A 22703-nucleotide genomic window follows, 5' to 3' on the forward strand; every position below is an offset into this window, starting at 1 on the left:
TGACCAAATGCCCCTCTCTATGCCCCTCTGCTTTTCTTTGTGTGTACCTACTTTACCTAAATTGAGGAATTATACATAGCTTAGTGGTCGTGACTTAGTAAACAGTCACAGCAATAACACTTAGCCAACAGTTGTCACAGTATCCACCACCCATGGTCATTCTGCCTCCTGGAAGTCCATGGTGTTGAGGCTGGGCTGAGGTCTTCAGATTGACCATGCTCAATTCTTATCTCCATAGGAAAGCAAAGACTTTCACTGTCTCCACCAGTCTTTGGGAGAAAATCTCTTCCTGACCCCAAATCTGGTACGCAGTGTAAAACTTCAAGCAAGCAAGCCAAATGACTTCTTTAATCATCTGTTCCCCCTTGTCTTTGTGGTTGAACACTCCTTGCTGACAAATTTTATAGCATATGATTAGATATATGACAAAGCCTGTCATTTGTCTGTTAACTTTTTTTTCTTCTTAATTGAATGACATTTGAGCAGGTTGCTGAGCCAGAAAGAAAAGACCATGCAGGTATTTTATAACAGATATCTGTCATCCTTTTGACAGGCAAATGTTAATTTATACTCCTCTTTTGCATATGATATATCAACATTTTGCATGAATGGCATAATCAGTAGCCACTATTTCATTTTCTTCAATAGCTTTTTTGCCTGATATTCTCCTGTAAGAGTCATTTAGACACAAAATGTATGGGATCTTCTTTTTCAGAAGCCAATTCAGCATTGCATCTTTTTTTTTTTTTTTTTTCAGCAGACTGAAATAAAATACAAAAATTAGAGTTAGAAATGGAAATAAAGAGTGGGAAAATTAACACCGTTGAAATATCTTAGAAGAGTCCAGTGACTTTCAGAAGTAGTCTGGTTAGCCAAAACTGAATATGAGCTATATGTTGTGTTCTTGTGTAAGCATAAATGAAACAATTACAAGAATGGTCATGGAAAGTCACTAAAATTGGGGATTTTTGCTAAAGGTATTGAAGGATCTTTGTATCTATAACATCCATTTGTATTTATTGCTTCTTTTACTTCAGATGAATTACTTCTTTTCAGGTCTTCTCTATCTGTGGTTAAAGCATCTGTATGCTATACCCATGTTTATTGTAAACAGTATAAACAACCCTTTTTTCACGGTGCTGCCAAAGCATATATACTTGTGACCCTTAATATCTTTCTCTTTCGTGCCATGTACACCTAGCTGCATTAAAATTTTGTTAGTTTGGGATAAGTACTTCCAACTACACCCAGATTTTCACCTCTACCACTCTTTATTACGGTCTTTATTTAGACTTTTGAATATAATTATTTTTATTTTATATAAATATACTTGGATTTGTTGGACTTTATGAGGTTCACATGGGCCCACTCTCAAGCCTGTTAAGGTCCCTCAGGATGGCATGCATCCCTTCTCTCAAACAAATCAATTACATCGGTCAGGTTGGTATTGTCTGCAAACTTGCTGAGGGTGCACTCAGTCCTACTGTCTATGTAATTAATGAAGATATTAAGTAGTACTGGTCCCAGAAGGGACCCTTGAGGGACACCATTCATTACTGGTTTTCACTTGGACATTGAACCATTAACTATGACCCTTTAGATGTGGTTATCCATCTAATTCTTTATCTATCTACTGTCTATCTGACAAATACATATCTCTCCAATTTGGTGTTAAGAATGCAGTGGGGGACTGTGTCAAAGGCCTTACCGAAAGTCCAGGTAGATAACATCTGTAGCTCTTCCCTTGTCCACTGGTGCAGTCATTCCACACCCAACTTTATTTTTTTTCTTGCTTGCAGTCGTGTGTGTTAGGGGTAACTCTAAGTTACTCTAAGTAACACTGAGTTACCCTGATGTGAAGTTACAGCTAGTAAAGAGCCAGTAAAAAGCACAACAAATTCCTTTACTCCTTGTAACTACTTCAAACAGGGGGAGTTCACTCTGAAAATTCAGGATAAGCATAATATAGACATGACAGAAAACTACATTTTCTTGTAGGATTCATAACCATGAAAATTTTATCCATGTTGTGTTTCTGGAAAGGCTTTTCACTAATTAGATGTGGATGATTACAAGTAGGACAATATTCATAGTATCTCTTTACTTGTTTAGTACTTACAGATTCAAAGGAAGAAATGAAAGATGGGCAGATAAAGTGCACACCCATGTAGAAACTTCAGTGACCTACTCTGCTGACAGGAGATAAAATCAGGTGCACTGAACAATAATATAATACACTCTGTAGCACAGACATTTTTAATGGGATGTTTCGATAAACTAAAATAGCTATCAAAATAATTTTGATAAACAGACTGTCATGGGCCAAATGAACAGTTTTTCCATTCAAAATACTGATGTGATAACATAAAACCATTTCTCAGGAAAATGCCAATTTTGTCAACATTTTCTACAAGTTATCACTGAGACATTTTATTTTTATCCCATTGAAATATTTCATTTCAGATTTGTTATATTATATTAGATTTTGAAAACAGAAGGAAAGAACTTGACTCCCCATTCTGATGGACCAAAACACATTTCAAATCCACAAGAGAAAAGCCCAATTTTTCAAACAGTTGTACAGTAGACATATAATCTTACGTGCATGCTTACTCAGCAGAAGAGTGCAGTTTCTCACAGCAGAGAGCTAAGATGCTCAGTGTTCCTGTAACACTGTTCATATATTTCAGATATTTCAATCCAGGAAACAGGGAGTGAGATGATGCTCTACCCAACAGCTGAAGCCATATTTCAAAATTCCTGAAACCATTAGGTGCAAAAATACAGCGTTTTAAAAGAGGATGAAAGGGTATTTCATATTTTAAGGGGTTTTTGAAGATCCCAAGTGGAATTTTTTGATATTTGGATCTAATTGTATCTGTTTCTAACTGTTTTGGGGTATACTTTGGATCATCTTTGGGGTTGCTGATACATTTCACTCCACTGATACAATGTACAAGTGTTAAACTGTTCATTTGAGAGTGGATTTGTTCATTAATGTTTTGTAGAGGTGCATAGCTCATGATTTCTACCCATGAAAATCTCCAGGTTAATTCTGAAATTAGTCCAGTCCCTATCACTGTAAGAAATGGAGGTAGCAACTACATGTCTCATGGTCTGGCGAATTGCAGAGGGGACTTGGAGATGTAGGTGAACCTCTGAAGGGACTGTAAGAAGTGACGCATGCCTACACAGTTAATGGTGTACATGTGAAGGAAAGAAGATGCTTTTCAGTGAGAGATCCTATAAGAAGAAGCTATATCCAAGGTTAGGTCCCAGCAGTCTGGCATTTTACTATCCATAATTGTCTTTGATGAAGGAGAGTAAGGGGATAAAAAAAGCAACAAAAAATATACAGACAGGACATTTAAGGAGATCACTGAGGTCCCCTAAGACTAGAAATGCAGATAGCCATGTACAAAGTAAACATGTGGCAAAGGGGATAGAGGTGGCCTTCAGCATGGTAGCTGAAGCAGTTATGTGCAATACCTGAAAGTAACAATTGGAGGTGTCTGCTGGAAAACCTAGATTGCTGTTAATGTTGGTAAAAATGAGGGGAAATCTTGAATGTACCCTTAATGTGACTGTTCCTTTAACAGGTAATTGTTCTATGTCTTTTCAGGGTGCTGAACTCACCTGTAGAGGCTTTTCAAGGTCCTAATTCTGTAACTGTAAGAGTCGGAACCAGGACCAGTGATGAGCTAGTTTAATACATCTTTCATCAAGCTGTTGTAAAATGAGGTGTCTGGAAAGCAACAGAAGGTTTATGGAATTGTTTTCTAAAGCCACATTGACTTAGCAGCTAAAGGGGATGTTTCCTTGATGGCTGTTTGGAGTCAGTGCAGCTGGAAGAAAAATTAACAATGAAAGGAGTTCAATTTATTTTGTCATTAAGTTTTATGTTGACAGATGATTTCCAAATGCTGTGGTAGACTTAGAGATTATAAAATGTGAAATATGTATATTTCATTCATAAACTAGTCAGTAAGGGCTTTTCTGTAATCTCTGTCCCAGAAATTTTCTTCATGGCTACGTCTACATCTACTAGAAAATGTACAAGCACAAACATAATGCATTGTGGTTTAAATGTGGAAAAGCGATGAGGTTGTCAGTTAAAAAGCATATATGAATGTGTACATCTTTATTAACTTGACATTCAAATCACTGTTTAATTCAATTTCCAAGAGACTAAGCAACCTATTTTTAGTCAGTACTTCTTTTGGATGGTTCTTCATATTGCAGTTGCTGTTGTTCTTGGACATGTGAGCAACAGTTTTATTGGCTCAAGTACAGAACAGCTGGCTGATTCACAAAAAGCAAAGCCATGAATGAATTATTCTGCTTGTCCTAAATATATAAAATAAATCCATCTACTACAGCAAACAACCCAGGATTCTTCTTTATCTTTCACATTTTAGAAAAGCTATTTTATAGAGTAAAAATAAAAGACTTTTAGGAAAGTTTTATTGGTATTGACTCTGTCTGTTCCTTTCACCTGGCAGGGTCTTTGCTTGCTAAGAGCTATGGTCATTTAGATAAAGCACATGCATCTACCAGTACCTTTCACCTGGTTGAGCTTTGACTCCCTAAGAGCCATGGTAATTCAGGTAAAACAAATTCTGACTCATATGAAAAGGGAGTACTACTTTACAGTGTACTTCCTGCTGTGGATCATGGTCCTAGTTGACATGCTTTCCCTGGTCACTGAAAATCAGGACTCAGACCTACGTCTACAGCACCTTTGTACTGTAAAGTGGTTTCATGAAAACCCACTATTTTAAAAAAAAATATTTTTTTTGGTTTTTTGTGGGTCAGGCACACCTAACTGCAAACTAACTGTCAACATTTTGCACTCTACTGCTGAGCTATAATGAGAAATCTACTTTGTGGATGATTTTACCTCTCTGACAGTGTTTTCCTAGCATCTTTTCTTTCCAGCTTTACCAGGTGATTTCCACCTCCTCTATAGATAAGGTCATCACAGAGTTTCTGTAATTAGGCTAACTTACTCCTTTTTTATTCTTTTCTTCCTTCCTCTTAACGCCAAACTTGGGTTTTGTCCCACCTGCTTTCAGGAGCTGCTTGCACAGGGAAATGTCCCCAAATATTTGTTAATTTTTCTCCTTTTCTGACCAGAACTGCTGCTAGTGATGACCTGAGGCAATCTGGCACACTTGCTGTGATGCAGCTCAGGGGGCATTTGTGCATGGGAGATTTACCCCTGGAGAGGGACATAGGGTAGGTGTGTGCTCTGCATGTGCATGAGCGAACCATAGCAGATTGTGTATGCAAGGTAGTTTGTTGAAGAGCTGATATGTTTCTGAAATTGCAGGCCGTTTAGGGTCTGTGGAAAATCTAGGCAGATAGATGCCAGTAAGTGGTCTCTAATGCAAGGCCGCGTTATACACAAAGCTGGGAACCCCGTGTTATACAGCCTTGCGGTTTTTCTTGGATGCCCAATGACAGTGGGATGGAGGACACAGATAGGGGTTGGAAGTCTCATTTTGTGAGGAAGGGTTTCTTCATAATTGGACACCCTGATACCATAGGCATACTTTGTATACTTAATATCCTTGAGACACTAGCTTAGACAAGAGCTCATGACTTGGAACAGGTGTGCCTTTAGCTTCTTTTCTGCCTTTGTGCAGAAGCCAAAAGCCATCTCATTAAATTGTCAGAGATTTTGTCTTGCCAACATCCTGCCAAAATACAGTTTAAGAACCAGCATGGCAAATCAGATGGAAGTTGCCCACAACATCCAAGGTATAATCTATTTAAAATAATGTGTAAAAATCCTTCAAGTGTTCAAGTCCGTGATCCACACAAAAAGCTGTGCCATTAACGAATGGCCTTTGAAAAATTTTCCTACCAGAATGAGGAGCAATGTCCAAGAACTGGTTAAACAGTTAATTCTGCTTCCCTGACATGACTGTTGCATACTGCTCCTTCTCCCAATGGTAAAGCATAAAGACATTTGCTCAGTGGGTCTGCTGTTCCCAAACAGCCTTGTATCCCTGTGAGACAAGACCAATTCCTCATAGCTATTAGGAAAATCTCTGAGACAGGTCTGTTTACTGCTGTCCTTCAAATTGTCATAGTACATGGAGGAGATCAGCACAAACTGTGGAACTCACCCATGATTCCCACCCCCCTTATTTTCTCTATCGCCATGTTACCAAGTTCTTCTGTCATGTTTTCCACCTGCAGTGTGTTTACCCTGGAGGAGTCAGTAATGGCCTGGAAAACAAGTAGCCATATAAAATGTTTTGGGTTTACTATGTCAGTTGCCAAAGATATGCAACAAATAATCAAGAACTTGGTCTTACCCCAGACCAGGAAGATCTTTGATAGATGATGTTTTTTCCACACTACTTGTTCTAAAAATGTCTGAACTGTCAGCCTTTCCCACAAAGGTGAAGCAATATTTGTTTTAATGAAGGATTCCTTCAATTCTGATTTTGCTTATGTGCATAAGCTGTGGCTGTTAGTGTGGAACTGGTAATTTATTAGTTTCTGGGAAGTAAATCCCACTTACCCTCTTTAGATTCTTTGGAGTTAAAAAATGAGTTGTTCAGAAGCTGCTGTACTGTAAGTTTTAATTGTCCCACCTTTGCACAAAATCTTTGGAAAGATCATGTGCTATTATTATTAGAAGGGATTAAAAAATATAAATTGCAGTAATAAGAAACTGGAGGAGAGCATCATATATCATATTTCTTCTAAGTATTACTACACTTTCTGAAGGAAAGCCAAGACACAATGACTGTATGTTTGGACAGGTTATTCTTGCAAGAATCTCAAATCAAAGTAGATTCTGCTCCACAGACACTCCTGTCCTACATTCAGTAGAAAGAAAAAACACTATATTTTTTTTAAAATTAGCTAAATATCTCAAACAGGAAGAATCTGACTCCCCTGTAAGTTTTCATTATTTAAGTTGAAAAAGTAATTTTCTCTTCCATAGTTCAGTTTGATTAGTTTGAACACTTGCTTTGACTGTCCAGTGCTTTGATGATTTGAACATACTCATCTTGTCTCTACTTATGACCTTGCTTTCTGCTATGAAAAAAAAAAATAAATCCTTTCTTTAATTATCTTCCAGAACTTAGGTAACAGCTTGTCTTATGCTAATTTGTGTATTTGTTCATCTTTTTAATAAAATCCTTGTTTATTTTAATCTATTTGAGAATTACTTGGCAAATTACAAAGGTACTGGTAATCTCCTACAAACAGTTTGCATGTTGCTTGTATCTCCTTCCTAAAATAGTACCATAGTTTTATCAGCTTGTCTCAATGACACAGAAGTGTCCTTTTAGTGCAATATTCCAATACTGTAGCCATTCTTTATCAAAATATAGAAAAACATGACTTTCAGGAACAAGGAAAAATGTCTTGTTTCCTGAGAAATCTGGACATTGTTTAGGACTCCAATTCTTCAGTATATTTTGGCATTCTAGGCTGGGTCTACTACAGTCCTCTCCAGAATGAGATCTTAGTGATATGGTGGACATTGGCTTAACCTTAATGTCTGCTCTGTTTTGCAGGTTTTGATCGGGCTTCTTTTGTCTTCAGCTTCTCGGCTTCAGCCACTTTTCTTTCTGAATCTTCATTATTTCTTCCAATCAGAGTCAAAGGAGCATTTGCTTTAAGCCAGGTTCTCCTCTTTGAAATTGGAATCATAAACTTTTCTATCTAAGAAGGATTTTCAGAATTCTCAGATATAATTTTTCCAAACTAGGTTTCTTGGATTAGCCATATTCTTATAAAAAAATCAACTGTGATAAATTAAAAGAGCATTTTTTCTGTAAAACAGAGGTATATTAATTGATAGCTATGGCAACCAGTGTTTTCTTTGCAAAGACACTGTAGCAGAGTAGTACATTGTAACAAAAAGTACAAAACATTGTAATGACCTCCACTTCCATGGTTGTTTTTTTGTTGTTGTTTGTTTGTTTGTTTGTTTGTTTGTTTTTGTCAAAATTTTCAAGTCAATAAATATACAGCATACATTTTATCAGTGGAGAGAGGCATACTGGGCTTTCAGCTCTCTCTCTCCCCCTCTTAGGACTGTAAACAGCTTAAAGCTGTCATAGTGAAGCAGACACTTGTAAAGAAGGACTTAGTTAAGTGGTACTTAAAGGTTAATGAATTTTACCCAGAAACTGGGTAATCTGTTGGAGTAGCACTGACTGGTGTATCTGGCTCAGTAACTTGCTGCACAGTTAGATTATTAGGATGCCTACATTACAGCTACCTAAATACTATCTTTATCCCTCCCTGCTTTTTCTCTCTAAAATTTCCATCAAAACCATCTAATTATAGGCAGAAAATATGTATTAAAATGACCTTTGCATTTTGTAACTAAAGCACGCTGAAGTTAATGTGAATCTTTCCATTTACTTCAGAGGACTTTGCATCTAGCCCTAGAGATGATTTTTAGAATGGTCTTGTACCTCGTGGTTTCTTCTGCTGAAATGATTGCCTGACTGTGAAATTGCAAGTCAAGAAGCTTTGCAAAAGGGAGGGGGGGGGGGGGGAAGCAAGAAGGCAAAAAAAAGCAAAAGCAAAAAAATCCAAATCCTATCAAGGATCACACTGGAACCTTGCCATAATGTGATACATCAAAACATTATTTCTCAGACACTACATAGCCTATCTCTTGAGAGCATGGTATTTCATCCAAAGTCATGAGTTCTCAGGTAAATTTCACACTAGAAACTACTAGAGTTTTCAGAAAACAGAAAATCTGTTCTGTGAAAAATATTATCTTATCAGAAGTGTCTTATAGTTTTACTGGTATTTATCCTCATATTTATCCTCCAATTAGCCAGTGCACATTCAGATTAATTTTGATGTGAGAGTGAAACAGTGTGGAGGAACTTAAGATGCCAACTGATGGTGGCACGCTCATCACAATGACAACTGAATCTAGTAAGTGCTACCAGGAATCAATTTTTTATTGATGGATGAAGTATGCTTATGTCTATGCTGTAAAAGACAGGGTAAGGGGAGATGGAAAAGAAAAGGGGTGAGAGTGGTGCAATATGAAGGCAAAATACAACCAGGTGATAAGAGCTGAAAGACAAGAGATGTTCAGGTCTACATGGGTGGCAAAGGGTAAGGAACAAAAAGGAGGGAGAAGGAAGGCAAAGGAAAGAAGAAAGGAGTGGAGTGAGTTTATATAGGTGTTTTAGTTTTGTTCAGTTTTTTGTTACCCTTCATTAAAAAGCCAGTGAAATCCTGTGATAATAGTGAAAAGGTAAGGAAATCTTGAGAAGCATCTCAAAGCTGGCATTTAGTTTTCCAGTCATGTAGGAATTAATTTCAAACTGAATGGATAAAATGTATTTCTTAAAACCAATGAAGCCCATGATCTGGGCCACAGTTTGATTTGGATGGCTAAAAGATATTATGTAGGACTCATGGTTAGTGTTTATGGGGTTAAATAATATTTTTTGCTTTTATAAGATTTTCCTATGTGATGCTGAAATTGATGTACTGAAAATTGGAACCTGGATTTCCCAAAGGCCAGCAGTGTATTATGAGGTAACAAACATTAAACTGAGACCATGTACTAGAAGTGGGCTGTTTCACTAAATGTTCTTAACAAAGGATATACCAATTCTGTAGATGTTTTAATTTCTTAGAATTTTTCCTCTTCATTAAACAAATTCACTTTCTCATTCTCTTACATGAAAGATGAGTTTAATATTTCACTTTAATTAGGCACCGGAATGATGTCATGTTTAATTAGTTCAGCCTCCCACAGAGTCATGATTGCACACACAGTGTTTTAAACTGTTACTAATATTCTATAATACATTTAGTCCCGCATATTTTTTTTGTGTCAGTCCTGGTACAAGAACTCATATTTGATTTCAATATTTTTGGAAATGGGAGATTTAATCAGGGGCTTTGGTTACTGCACTCTGTCCCACTAGGAAGCACAGAAGTTCTCTGTAAAACTTGTCAAAAACTCCATCCAGTCCAATCATGCATTTACCTCTGAATATTTTGGGCTGTTTTATCATTTCCATGACACCCATTCCTTGGAATCAAGCTGAAGATCTGCTCCCTATTGTTAAGATTTTTACATTCTTTACCTAAAGAATATAAAATATTGTTATTTGGTGGGTGGTAACTGGTGGAAAAGCAAGCAATTGGAACATGGGGTTCTTCATAGGATGAGGAATATGATAGGGAATTCTGCACAAAAACAGAGTCCTTGACTTGTTTCTTGCCTAGCTAGTGCTGGAACACAGTGCTCTGGGATGTCAGGGCACTCATATGGTGTAGGCTCAACTGCTTAAGAGAATAAGATGGCAATTTTCTGAATTTTGGCAGGTTAATAGTACTTTGCACAGGGATAACATAGGAGGGAGTATGCTCATTTGAACCAAGTCACTCATTGTTTCCATTGTCACATAAAACTATTTGTTTTGTATTCAGATGTTAATTTTTATGACCAGAAATCCCATAAAACCAGCTGTCTCTTGTAGTCTAAACTTGCACTTAAAAGTGAAAAATGCCTGGCTCCTTTCACCTTGTTTATCCTCTACATCTGGAAATGTTTTGGATGGGAACACACTGCTGAAATACAAATAATACTTGCTTTGCTCAAGTTGTTGAGGTTCTATCTCCAACCATATCAGCCCAGTTTTCAAAAGAACAAGCAGCAGTGGCAAGGTTGCACTGCCCAGCTGAAAGGGATTATGGAAGACTAGTGGCGGGTCACTTGCTCACCTCCAGAAATGTTGCTGGTGCCTGCGATGGTCCTGCTTTTTATGTAGGACAAATTCTAGAAAAGAGTTGCTTCCAGGCTTTCATGTTGGTGTCCATATCCAGTTGTTCACCATCTGAGAACAATGGTGAACTTTCACATGTCTTGCTGCCAGAGCCCCTTTTCATAGAGCCCCATTATCATTGTATCTGAAAGACTACAAGTAAAAAGTACCCTTTTTTGATCGTTTCACTTTCAACAAGAATCCACTGTAATGTTACAGATTTGAAGATTAAACTGGATATGTGACCTAGTTGCTACGGAAACCTTTCCGGAATAAAATTAAAAGGAAGGGGAGGGGACACTGACGAGTGTTAATTTACAGAACTAAGAATATTAAGTATCCTTGATCTGTGGTAATTGATACCACCTCCCTGTTTTATTTATTAGAAATATGGTTGAAAAGAGATCTCTCTTAATTTGCCCCCTGGAAAAAAAATACATACACAATTGCTACTTGGCAGTTATGGTCCATTAGTCATATTAGCTTGGCTAATGCAAGAAGGATTATTATTGGACTGAGCTCTATCTGCAACACACATAACACAGTGCAGCCACTCTCAGTATGGATGTTACAGCTGTGGTCCCTCAGAAGCCACAGAACAATATGTGGTGCTTTAACCTTGGCTGGCTGCCAGATGCCCACCCAGCCACTCTCCACTCCCCCTCCTCAGCAGGACAGCGGTAGAAAACAAGATGAAAATGTCATGGGTAGAAACAAAAAGAGTGAGATTACTCACCAATTACTATCACAAGCAAAAGAGACTTGACTTCAGGAAGACTAGTTTAATTTCTTGCTAATTAAAAATAGGGTAGTATAGTAAGAAACAAAAACAAAACTTAAAGCACTTTCTGTCACCTCTTCTTCCCAAGTTCAACTTCATCCCTGAGTCTTCTTCCTCCTCCCACCCAAGCAGCACAGGTGGATGGGGAGTGAGGGATGTGGTCAGTCCATAACACTTCGCTGCTGCTCCTTATCACACTATTCTGCTACTCCAGGGTACAGAGGTTCCTCTGTGTTGGTTTTGGCTGGGATAAAGTTAATTTTCTTCACAGTAGCTGATATGGGGCTGTGTTTTGGATTAGTGCTAGAAACAGTGCTGGTAACACCGGGATGTTTTAGCTATTGCTGAGCGGTGCTTGCACTGAGCCAAGGCCTTTTGTGCTCCTCACCCCACGCCACCAGTGAGGAGGCTGGGGGTGCACAAGAGGCTGTGAGGAGACACAAGCGGGACAGCTGATCCCAACTGCCAAAGGGATATTCCATACTGTATGACATTGTGCTCAGCATATAAAGCTGGGGGAAGAAGAAGGGAGGGGGGGACATTCAAGTGATGGCTTTTGTTTTCCCAAGTAATCGTTACACATGGTGGAGCCCTGCCTTCCTGGGGATGGCTGAACACCTGCCTGCCCATGGGAAGTGGTGAATGAATTCCTTGTTTTGCTTTGCTTGTGTGTGTTGCTTTTGCTTTACCTGTTAAACTGTCTATCTCAAACCACAAGTTTTCTCACTTTTACTCTTCTGATCCTCTTCCCCATCCCACTGGGAGGGAGTGAGCAACTGTCTGTGTGGGGCTTAGTTGCCAGCCGGGGTTAAACCACAACACCCTGCCACAGGGTACAGTGCTTCATACACTGCCCCAGTGTGGGTCCTTTCCGTGGGTTAGAATCCTTCAGGAATTAACTGGTGTAGCGTGAGTGCCTCAAGGGCCACAGGTCCTGCCAGAACACCTGCTCTTGCATAGGTTCCTGTCCTGTGTGGGCTCTCCGTGGGCTGCAGCTTCTTTCAGGGCACTTCCACCTGCTCCTGCCTGTGGTCCTTAACAGGCTGCAGGCGGATATCTGCTCTGGCATTGTTCTTCACGGGCTGTGGAGGGACAAACCACATCATCATGGTCTTCTCCAAGGGCTGCAGGGGCATCTCTACTCTGGCACCTGGAGCACCTTCTCCCCCTTGTTTTTCCCTGAGCTTGGTGTCTGCAGAATTTTTGCTCTCATGTATTCTCACTCCTTTCTCTCAGCTGTTGTGCAGTGGGTTTTTGCCCTTTCTTAAATATGTTATTACAGAGGTGCCACCAACATCCCTAATGGGCTCATCTTTGGCCAGTAGTGGTTCCGTTTTGGAGGTGGCTGGAACTGGTTCTGTCCATAGTGGGGGCAGCTCCTGATGTCTTCTCACAGAGACCACTCCTGCAGGGCCCCCCCCACTGACAACACCTTGATACATATACCAAATAGAAAATGTTAAATTGCTAGCAACTTTCTGCAACATGGATTATCCAGCTTTTTTTTTAATTGTGGTTTTTTTTTTAATTTTTTTTTTTTTTTTTTTAAGGAGAACCACTCTGGTATATAATCCAGCATTCAACTGCTTTATAACTGGCTCTTTCTGCCCAGCCACTAACAGGCTGAAATAGCCCAAGGGCGGGATGCTTACACTATACCTTGGCTGGAGGTCAGCATATGTGACTATGAAGCTGCTGGGTACAGTGTAGCTGACCAACCAAAAATACAACCTTTCTGTAAGATCATTCTACAAAAGTTCTGCAGAAATCTAAATCCTGGGAGCTGAAAGCCTCTTCTTTCAGTGAACAAGGCACTTCAGCTCAACTGAATCAGCTTTCTGCCCAATCTATCTTTGTCATTATCACCAGTTCTCATAAAGACATGATTTTTCCTCTTTGGTGACTCTTTCTGCTTTGTGTCTAACACAGTCCATCCAGTTCTTGTCTTCTGTGATTTTCATCTGACTTCAGAAGGCAAAACATGAAAGTAGTCAAGGTGAACATAAAAATGTTTTATCAAGTGGAAAGGACCAGAGCAGAAGAGGGGTAGTGAGTACATGTATGCTGTCTATTTTGATAAATCATAAATTATGAGCCATCTTCCCCTAACATTCCAGTTACCTCTTTAGACCACTTGGAATGATGTACCTCCAAAGATGCCGATCTGTGTTTCTTCCTTAAGTGTGACAGCATCTTGTAATTTGCACAGGTAGTCTGTCATTATGGGTGTGACAGGGCAGAATCCTTATTTTCTTTGCTTTAAATGCTTGTTTTAAACCATATAGGTGCAATACAAGGTAATACATCATTAGTGCATTCTTTTACTGCATATGACACATACATGCAGACTACATCCCAGTGGTTATACCCAGTGGATTTGGTTCATCACAGTTTAATGAACCACTAGACCATAGCATGTCTTTCTATCTAGACACTGTCTAAAAAGATAATGTTTCGTAACTGGAGCTGCTGCTGACATTAAAAGTTCCAAAATCTTTTTTTTGTTGCACTTTACATTCTTTTGTAGGACTTTCTTTCTCTTTTCCCTTTTCTTTATTTTTTTATTATTATTTTATTGGTATGGATGGAAAAAATGTATAAATTGTTTCTAAAGCAGAAGAGAAAAAAAATTACAGCAAAGTCCAGTGAAGTTCATTCTTACTTACAAAGCTGATCAGTGATGTGTAGAGTTTTTCCATTTAGCTCCTACCCACAGAAGTAATATGCTCAGTAGGTCACAGTAACCTGATAACTCTGTTTTCTTGAGTTGACTTTGCCATTTGTTAGGAACTGTAAGTGGGCCAGGTGGTAGAGGCTTACAAAAGACAAAGCTTATTGATGCTTTCCTCTTTGCTGTCTGTACTTAGAAATCTCTTGACAGTATACAGTTGCTATCACTTGGTCGGGCTTTTTTTTCCTAAGTATGCATTACACAGTATGTGACATTCTGGGTAATATTTTTATATCTTCCACCTAGGAGTTTTTAAATTGTCTTCCAACCACCTCCTTTACACACACACACATATATATATATATATAAAGATACATGAAAATATGTGTTTATATTTACAAATACGTGTATATCTCATGCTTGTATGAAAACTGAATTTGCTGGAGTATAACATCTCCCATCTTCTGGGGATAAAAGGCCTGCACAGTAGGGGGATTTTTTGACACATGCCAGAATGAAAGCTTTTATTACTTAGAACCTGATGGAAATGCAGCTAATATTGACAGTTGGCTGCTTCTTTCTGTCTTAATTATTAAACTTCAGGAAATTACGAATAAGACCATTGAGATTTGTTTCTCTCTAAGTAATACAGTATGTGCATGACACCAAAAATCACAGTAAAATATTTCCCTGATAATGTCAAGAACTAATCATGGGCATTCTGCCTTCAGGAAGCAATTAAGAAATTTTTCCAGAGGGGATAACTGCTAAAACTGCTTTGCAAAACAAGTTAGTGAGACTGAGCAGGAATTAATTTTTTCACCCCACCTTCAGAGACCTAGGGACATTTTTCACCTATTTTATTTTCAAAGAAGGACAAGTGCAGAGACTTCTCTACAGAAAACTAATGTGAAAATTAAAAAAAAATAATGGTGTGTCCATTTGAAGGGTATAAAGACACATCTAAGAAGATGTTTGCTTGTAAGGGAAGGAATGACCTTCCACAAAAATTTGTCTTGATAAAAAACAAACAAATGAAAATATTAAAAAATAAAATTAAAAATACCTCAGTGGTAGAGAAGATGTTTGAAAATGTGTGTCTGGGAAGAGAGGGAAGGGGGAAGGTCAGAGCCAGTAGGTCAACTTGCTACTGGCAAACTGATTACAGAGTAGGACTTGAAATGTTTGTCTGGTGTCACCAGGGAAAAAGGAGATCAGCAGGTCATATGCAAAATAACAGCTAACTAAAGCTACAAAAAATGCATTACCTTTGGAGCCCTGGGACTGGAGTTTCTGTGTTGAGAATTAGAAGACCTCAGACTTTCATCAGACCACAGTATTTTCTGTTAGGTTCATTCTCCTATCCTACTTCCTCTCACTATGAAGTATTGGTAGATCCAGGCTTACCATTTCCTAGTCAGTGCAGGAGGGCAAATTAGTAGATTACCTCTGGCTTGAAACTGTTTACAACAAAGCTGAAGCAGTTGCAGAAAACCTTGGGAGCTTGCCTCAGTTTCTTATCTTTAGAGAAGAATCATAGTACTTTGAACATTGCAGTCATACTGTTAATAGTTCTGTGATGTTAAGATGTACACTCTGTAATTGTGGAGATGTACATATGGACATTAGTTTGGAAGGTTAATGGTAAAAAGGAAAAGGAGTTATCTATCTGATAAACTGGGTGCACTTTCAGACATTCATGAAGAAAACTGATATTTTCTGATGGCTGAACTGTATGTATAAAAGGAGGTGCAATCATGTGTGAAGCAAAGAACAGCTTCATCTTCCAGAGAGGTACTGGAAGGGCTGTGTAGTTTTGTGATTAAATATCTTAGGAAGTGATTAGAGTTAGAAGACCAGTAGCTATTTCACATGACCAAGCACATGGAGTAAGGACATACATGTGTTAAATATATTATAAGACTTATGTTTATCTCTGCCCTACTATGAAGGACAAAAAGAAAAGAAAAAAAATGTTTGCTTCTCTTCTGTACTGTACTAGCCTAAAAATTTGTAAGGTTTTACAATATCACTGTATAATTACAAGTGAACTTGCAAGAAGTCCTGCTATTACAGAACTAAAGTTCTGAATGATACTGCCTGGCTGCTACTGTCCACTTTAGGGATATCAAAATATGTGTGAGTCCAGCCCAGATAAATAAGTAAACTTACAATAAATGCTTAATTGCAGTTGGAAAAAAACCCACCCCTTTAAAAAAAAATAAATAATCACAGTCCACCTCAGCCAGTCTTTGCTTTGCTATTTACTGGCTGAATAGTGTGCACATCTGCTTCTTCTCTATTACTCCTAAACTTTTGAAGGTACAACCTTCTTAACAGGAAATTTGTTCTTGGTGCCTGCAGTAATCTCTAACTTTCCCATTTAATGTAAGAAGAATGAGTTACCTTTCCATTTGTAACAGAGTTATTAAACTTTGTGAGGTTACTCTTTTTTGACAGGAGTATTACCAAAAAGATGATCAGACTCTAGAAAGCTGTCATTTCTTGTATGCTCTGAGGGTTGTAGCAAAAGTTGTTGAAGTAGCACTGTGCAGTATGCTCTAAATCAGCTACACATACTATCTGCACGGTCTGCTTAAGAGACACCAGAGTAGGCCATGATCTGAGCTTTGAAAGTAAATGGAGATGATAAGCAGGAGCATATTTCGTTCAAGAACTCATAATGCAGTCTAGGCAAGTGGTGCATAGGATAGGTCCTAGAAATTTGGTCCTATATATCAGCAGTAATGGAGTTCTTCAAGGGAGACGGGGTTGCATCTTGTATCCAAGAGACAGCCTTCCTAAGAGTTAGATGAATGCTCTACTCCCCTACAGACTGGCTGTCACTGATTTGTTACCACAAATTACTCTGTGCAATAAAAAGTCCAGTTCATCAGGGGTAGATCTGTGGAAACCAATAAACATCCACTGTGCCCGATATTTCATCAGGTTTTATATTAACTCTAGTCTGGTCCTTATTTAGCATGTGCACTCCTGAAACACATATTTCAGTTTAATTTTGTCCAAAGGTTTTCTAGTTCATGCAGTCCAAGACTGCTCCGTGATGTGAGCCAGCGTGCAAAGTGGGGGTGGCTGGGAGCATCATTTCAAAAGCACACTTCTGGTTCAAAATAAACTGCTAATCTAGTTGCACCAAATAGAAATATAAAGTACATGGACTATGGTCTTGCTACAGGAAAAGCTTCTTCTGAACTTATCTTTCCTTTGCAGTGCAAGCATACTAGAAAATCTGCCCTCACAACTGACACTGTCAGTCAGAAAATAAAGGTCCTTGCTCTTTTCCTTTGGGGAACATTTAAATGTCAGTCTTATACCAAAGAAGAGCTTTTCAACATAAAGCCAAGAAACCTGTTTCCTGGAGAACTACCACCTAGGTTAAAAATCAGTGATTGTAAGAAGAATCTCCAGTGTGACTTCCTGGAGGCTTGTGCATTTTCAGGCCAGAAGGAGCCAGTTTTACATCCTCTGTAACACGGGCCACAGATTTCACAGAGGGATTCTTGCATGGATCCCATTAACTACTGTTCATGCTACAAATTTTCTTTTATTTTCAGGACTTCCAGAGAAAGGGAAGACACTACTCTCAAAGGGAATCGGCACCTGTCATTAATTAAACTCACTACTAAATGTACATGTTGCTTGCAATGTGCAATATGTCTGTTGGCAAGAAGAGCAACATAGAGATCAGTGGAATTCAAGTATTCCTGGAGTAATTTTTCTACGTAATAAGTACAGAGGCTTTCATTAAAATTACTTTGCCTTCATTTTTATATTCATTGCATGCAGTAGTCCTGGGAGAGCAGCCTTACTGAGAAGTGTAGGGCCACTCTATAACTGGTTTATCTGCCAGCAAGTGCTGGAAAACAGAATTAAATATATACACACTGCCATCAGAGGCAGAACACACTCAGTACTTTTCCTGAAATACCCACCCATACCAGCAAATCCACAGAGCCTTCAGATAATGGTTTGATAGCGAACAACATTGAATTCACCCTTTCAGCTAGGGATCAGGTTGGCAGTCTCTGGATAAGCGTGAATAAAATTCCTGGGCAAAGGAGCTTTTATGACTATTGTCCAGAGGTCCCCAGGATATGCCTTTGTTGTTTTACCTACAGTTGTTCAGTGTCTACAAAGCCTGTGCAATCAGCTTGATTTGAATGCTGAAAGTCCAGCAAGCTGGCTACACAAATGAGCACATGATTGAAAGTGTTTGACATGAATATGTGTTTTAGGGAAATCTCCAGAATGTCTTGTTGCTGGTTTTAGTGGTCTTCCCTCTCATTTCCTGGTTGCAAATGCTTGTTCAGTGCTATGTTTTGCAGATTTTGTTTCACATTTGCAGTACCTCATGTTTATGTTAATATATGTCTGCACCAATAATTTAGTGGTATAGGAAAAATATTCAGATGTATAGTATAAATATTTGCCTCTAGTTAGACTTCCCGGAAATTAGAAGAGGGCTTTAAACTAAAATTGCCGGTGAAGGGGAACCTGAATCAATTCCACTCCTACCAGTTTGTTGCCAGTGCCAGCAACAGATGCTCAGAGCCTGCAGAAAGATCACAGATCAGCAGGGGAGCACCTAAAGAGCAGCAAAAACGAATTCCACACACTCCAGCCAGTACATCAGCTTCACCGGGGGCCCAACTTAAATGACTCTATGCAAATGCACATAGCATGAGGAATGAACAAGAGGAGTTAGAGACATCCACATCTGCAGGGCTATGATCTTATTGGCATCATTGAAGTCCCTGGACTTCAGGAGAGCAGACTTTGACCTCTTCGGGGATCTGCTTGGTAGAGTACCATGGGACAAAGCCCTGGATGGAAGAGGGGCCCAAGAAAGTTGGTTAATATTCAAGGATCACCTCTTCCAATCTCAGGAGCAGTGCGTCCCAACAAAAGGAAGTCAGGTAAAAATTCCAGGAGGCAAACTCAAACACAAAAAGGAAGCCTTCAGAGGGTGGAAGCAAGGACAGGTAGCATGGAAGGAATACAGAGAAATTGCCCAAGCAGCCAGGGATCAGTTTCAGGAAGCTAAAGCTCTGATAGAATTGAATCTACACAGGGACATCAAGGGCAACAAGAAAAGCTTCTGTAGGTACATCAGTGATAAAAGGAAGACTAAGGAAAATGTGGGCTGTCTCTGGAAGGAAATGTACCTGAGACATGGAGAAGACTGAAGTACTCAACAACTATTTAGCCTCAGTCTTCTCTGGTATCAGGACAGGTGCTCTTTAACACCTTTGTCAGCATCACAGACAATGTGATTGAGCTCACTCTCAGCAACGTTGCTGATGACACCAAGCTGTGTAGTGCAGTCGACACACTGGAGGGAAGGGAAGCCTTCCAGAGGGACCTTGACAGGCTTGAGAGGTCGGCCCATGCAAACCTCATGGAGTTCAGCAAGGCCAAGTGCAAGGAACTGCACATGGGTTGGGGCAATCCCAAACAGAAGCACGGGCTGGGCAGAGAATGGATTGAGAGCAGCCCTGAGGAGAAAGACTTGGGGGTGTTGGTAGGTGAGAAGCTCATCATGGCCCAGCGATGTACACTTGCACCCAGAAAGCCAACTGTATCCTGGGTTGCATCAAAAATATGATGACCAGCAGGTTGAGGGGCCTGATTCTCCCCTCTGCTCCACTGTCATGCAACCTCACCTACAATACTGCATCCAACTCTGGCACGCCTAACAGAAGAAGGACATGGACCTGGTGGATAGAGTCCAGAGGAGGACCACAAAGACGATCAAAGGCCTGGAGAATCTCTCCTGTGAAGACAGGCTGACAGAGTTGGGATTATTCAACCTGGAGAAGAGAAGGCTCTGGGAAGACCTTATAGCAACCTGCCAGTACCTGAAGGGGGCCTATAAGAAAGCTGGAGAGGGACTTTGTAAAAAGGCATGCAGTGATAGGACAAGGGGGAATGGCTTTAAACTGAAAGGAGGCAAGTTTAAGTTAGATATAAGGAAAAACTTATTTCCTGTGAGGGTGGTGAGACACTGGCACAGGTTGTCCAGAGAAGCTGTGGATGCCCCATCCCTGGAAGTGTTCAAGGACAGGTTGGATGGGGCTTTGAGCAACCTGGTTTAATGGATGGTGTTGCTGCCCATGGCAGGGAGGTTGGACCTAGATGATCTTTAAGGTTCCTTCCAACCCAAACCATTCTATGATTCTGTAATTTTGGTACAATATGTTCTACACTGATAACTGGACATAGGGAAAAGGTTACTTGCAATGTTGTTTCGTTGTTGGTCAATTCACCATCATTTCAGCTTGAGCTTATCGACAGACTGCTTTCTCACACCACCATTGCTGGAGAGCGAAGAAGTTTTTATCTCAGTTTTTTAAGTATTTGTCTAAACTGGAAGTCTAGATCTGTAAAGGTTCACCCTGTAAAACTAGACATCGTGGCCCTGCTAAGTGAGTTTCATGCTAGGCATGTCATAAAAAATAGAAATTAATAAAACAGAACATACTATGAGTTTGGTAATAATTTTTTTGTTACCTTTTGATTTATTTTTTTTTTAATTGGATTAATTTTTCCTTTCTTTTGACTGTGATATTCATGGTTCAGGATTTGTCAGATAGATAGAGTTTTTATGATACTTCCTCTGTGTACCTGTGTTTATAGCAGCAGCTGATCTGAGCAGATGGAAATTAGAAGCAAGAGGGATACACTGAAAGTCGCACTGTGGGAAAACTCTTCAGATTTAACTTGCCTGTTGGACTGTAAAATTAGCTGGGATGGCATTTGGCATTTTGTCCTCAGTTGCCTAATTCATCCAGTTTGACTGACAATGCCATAAGATGGCGTGGATATCCCTCATGAATGTGCAATATTATCAAAATTTTGGAGATGGGAAGTATCATAGAAGAACAAAACACTGGCTACAGAAAAAATTCTGTGCTTTTCCCAGCTCCAAGGTGCTGAGATCATATGACAGTATGTCCGTGTATTTTCATCATACCAAGAGTGCTTGTATATGGTTACACTGCTTTTGGGTGTGTATAGACATTATTATACGTCCTAAAAGTCAAAGATATATTATTATTTTTTTTAGTTAATGCTTCTTTAACAGATGTCATTGCTGTTGTCCTTCATCCCTGTGCAGAAGAAAATCAGCCTGGTGGTTTTACAGAGGGTGTGCTGTCACAATGTCACTATGCTAAATCATTCAAAACACTGGAGAATTTGCAAAGTACCGCAAGTTCTATTTGTATGGTGCATGGAGCTTACATTATGCAAATGAAGTTATCGTTTTCAAATACACTAATCACTGAGTTTATCCAGATGTGCTCAGTGTAAAAAAAAAAGTTAACTAATCTTATTCTCTGAGGAACACTGTCAGATGCTCTTCAAAAGTAATTCATAGGTGGAAAAGAAAGAAGCTGGTGCTCACGTATTCAGGAACAGCACAAGAGGTTTTTTCCTTTTAGTTGCGAAAGATGAGAAGACTGTCACTGTTAGTGATGGTTCAGCTATGTAGCTGTTTGTAGGAGCTGGAAGAAATATCAAATCAGTTTGTAATATCTGCATGCTGAAAAGTGCACTGTTCATTTGCTTATGCATTTATGTCTCTTAGACTCTTTGGACAACTTTAGAAAGGCATGAGGTTAAACAATTCAATTTCAAGACCAGATTTCAAAAAGAAACAAATATCTTTCACTTCTTATTGTGCTTTTATTTGATGAGAATGGTATAATTTGTCAGCAATGTCTGAAAAAGCAGATGAGAGCCACTGCAGAGCCCATAAATTATATTGTCTATGATTTAGCTATTTTTATATTTTCTTTTTCCTTTCAGTTTCCTTTATTTCAGATCTCAGATACCACAGAAATTAGGTCACCAGTGGCATGATGTGATGATCTTCCCACTTAAATCTGTGTGGACAAGAATCATTCAATCATTCAGATTTAATAGGAGAGAATGTATAAGTACATTTAATTGTAAGACTTTTCTAACTACTATGATCTGTGACACTTCCACATATAAGGTCAGGTTGTACATTCACCTCTGATAATGTCTATGGCTCAAATATTTATTCTTTACTACCCATGTTTCTTGACTGCTAGAGTGAAAATACTATTGTCGGTCACATTTACTTTTGAGATTACTAGCTCCATTTTTCTTTTTATACTAGAGATTTTTGAAAACCAGCTTTATTGTGTTTGTTTAGATTTATAGTATGACAAATGCCCATTTAAATGGGCGAGGTGCTTCTAATGAATACTTAAACAAAATCAATATGTAAAAAAAGAAGCTGCAAGGCCACTTCACATCAGCTCTGTTCGCTTCAACAGGCATTCTGAGTTTAACTGACACAAGATCTCCCATAGGCTGAGAAAGATGTGGGTGACTCAAAGCATGTCAATGAGATCTCTGAAATGTTAATCTATACTTCACCTACTTTAATCAATATTCTTTGTCTATGTCACTACTA

The sequence above is a fragment of the Falco rusticolus genome, chromosome 6 (genome assembly GCF_015220075.1).
Source record: "Falco rusticolus isolate bFalRus1 chromosome 6, bFalRus1.pri, whole genome shotgun sequence".
NCBI classification, from domain to species: domain Eukaryota; kingdom Metazoa; phylum Chordata; class Aves; order Falconiformes; family Falconidae; genus Falco; species Falco rusticolus.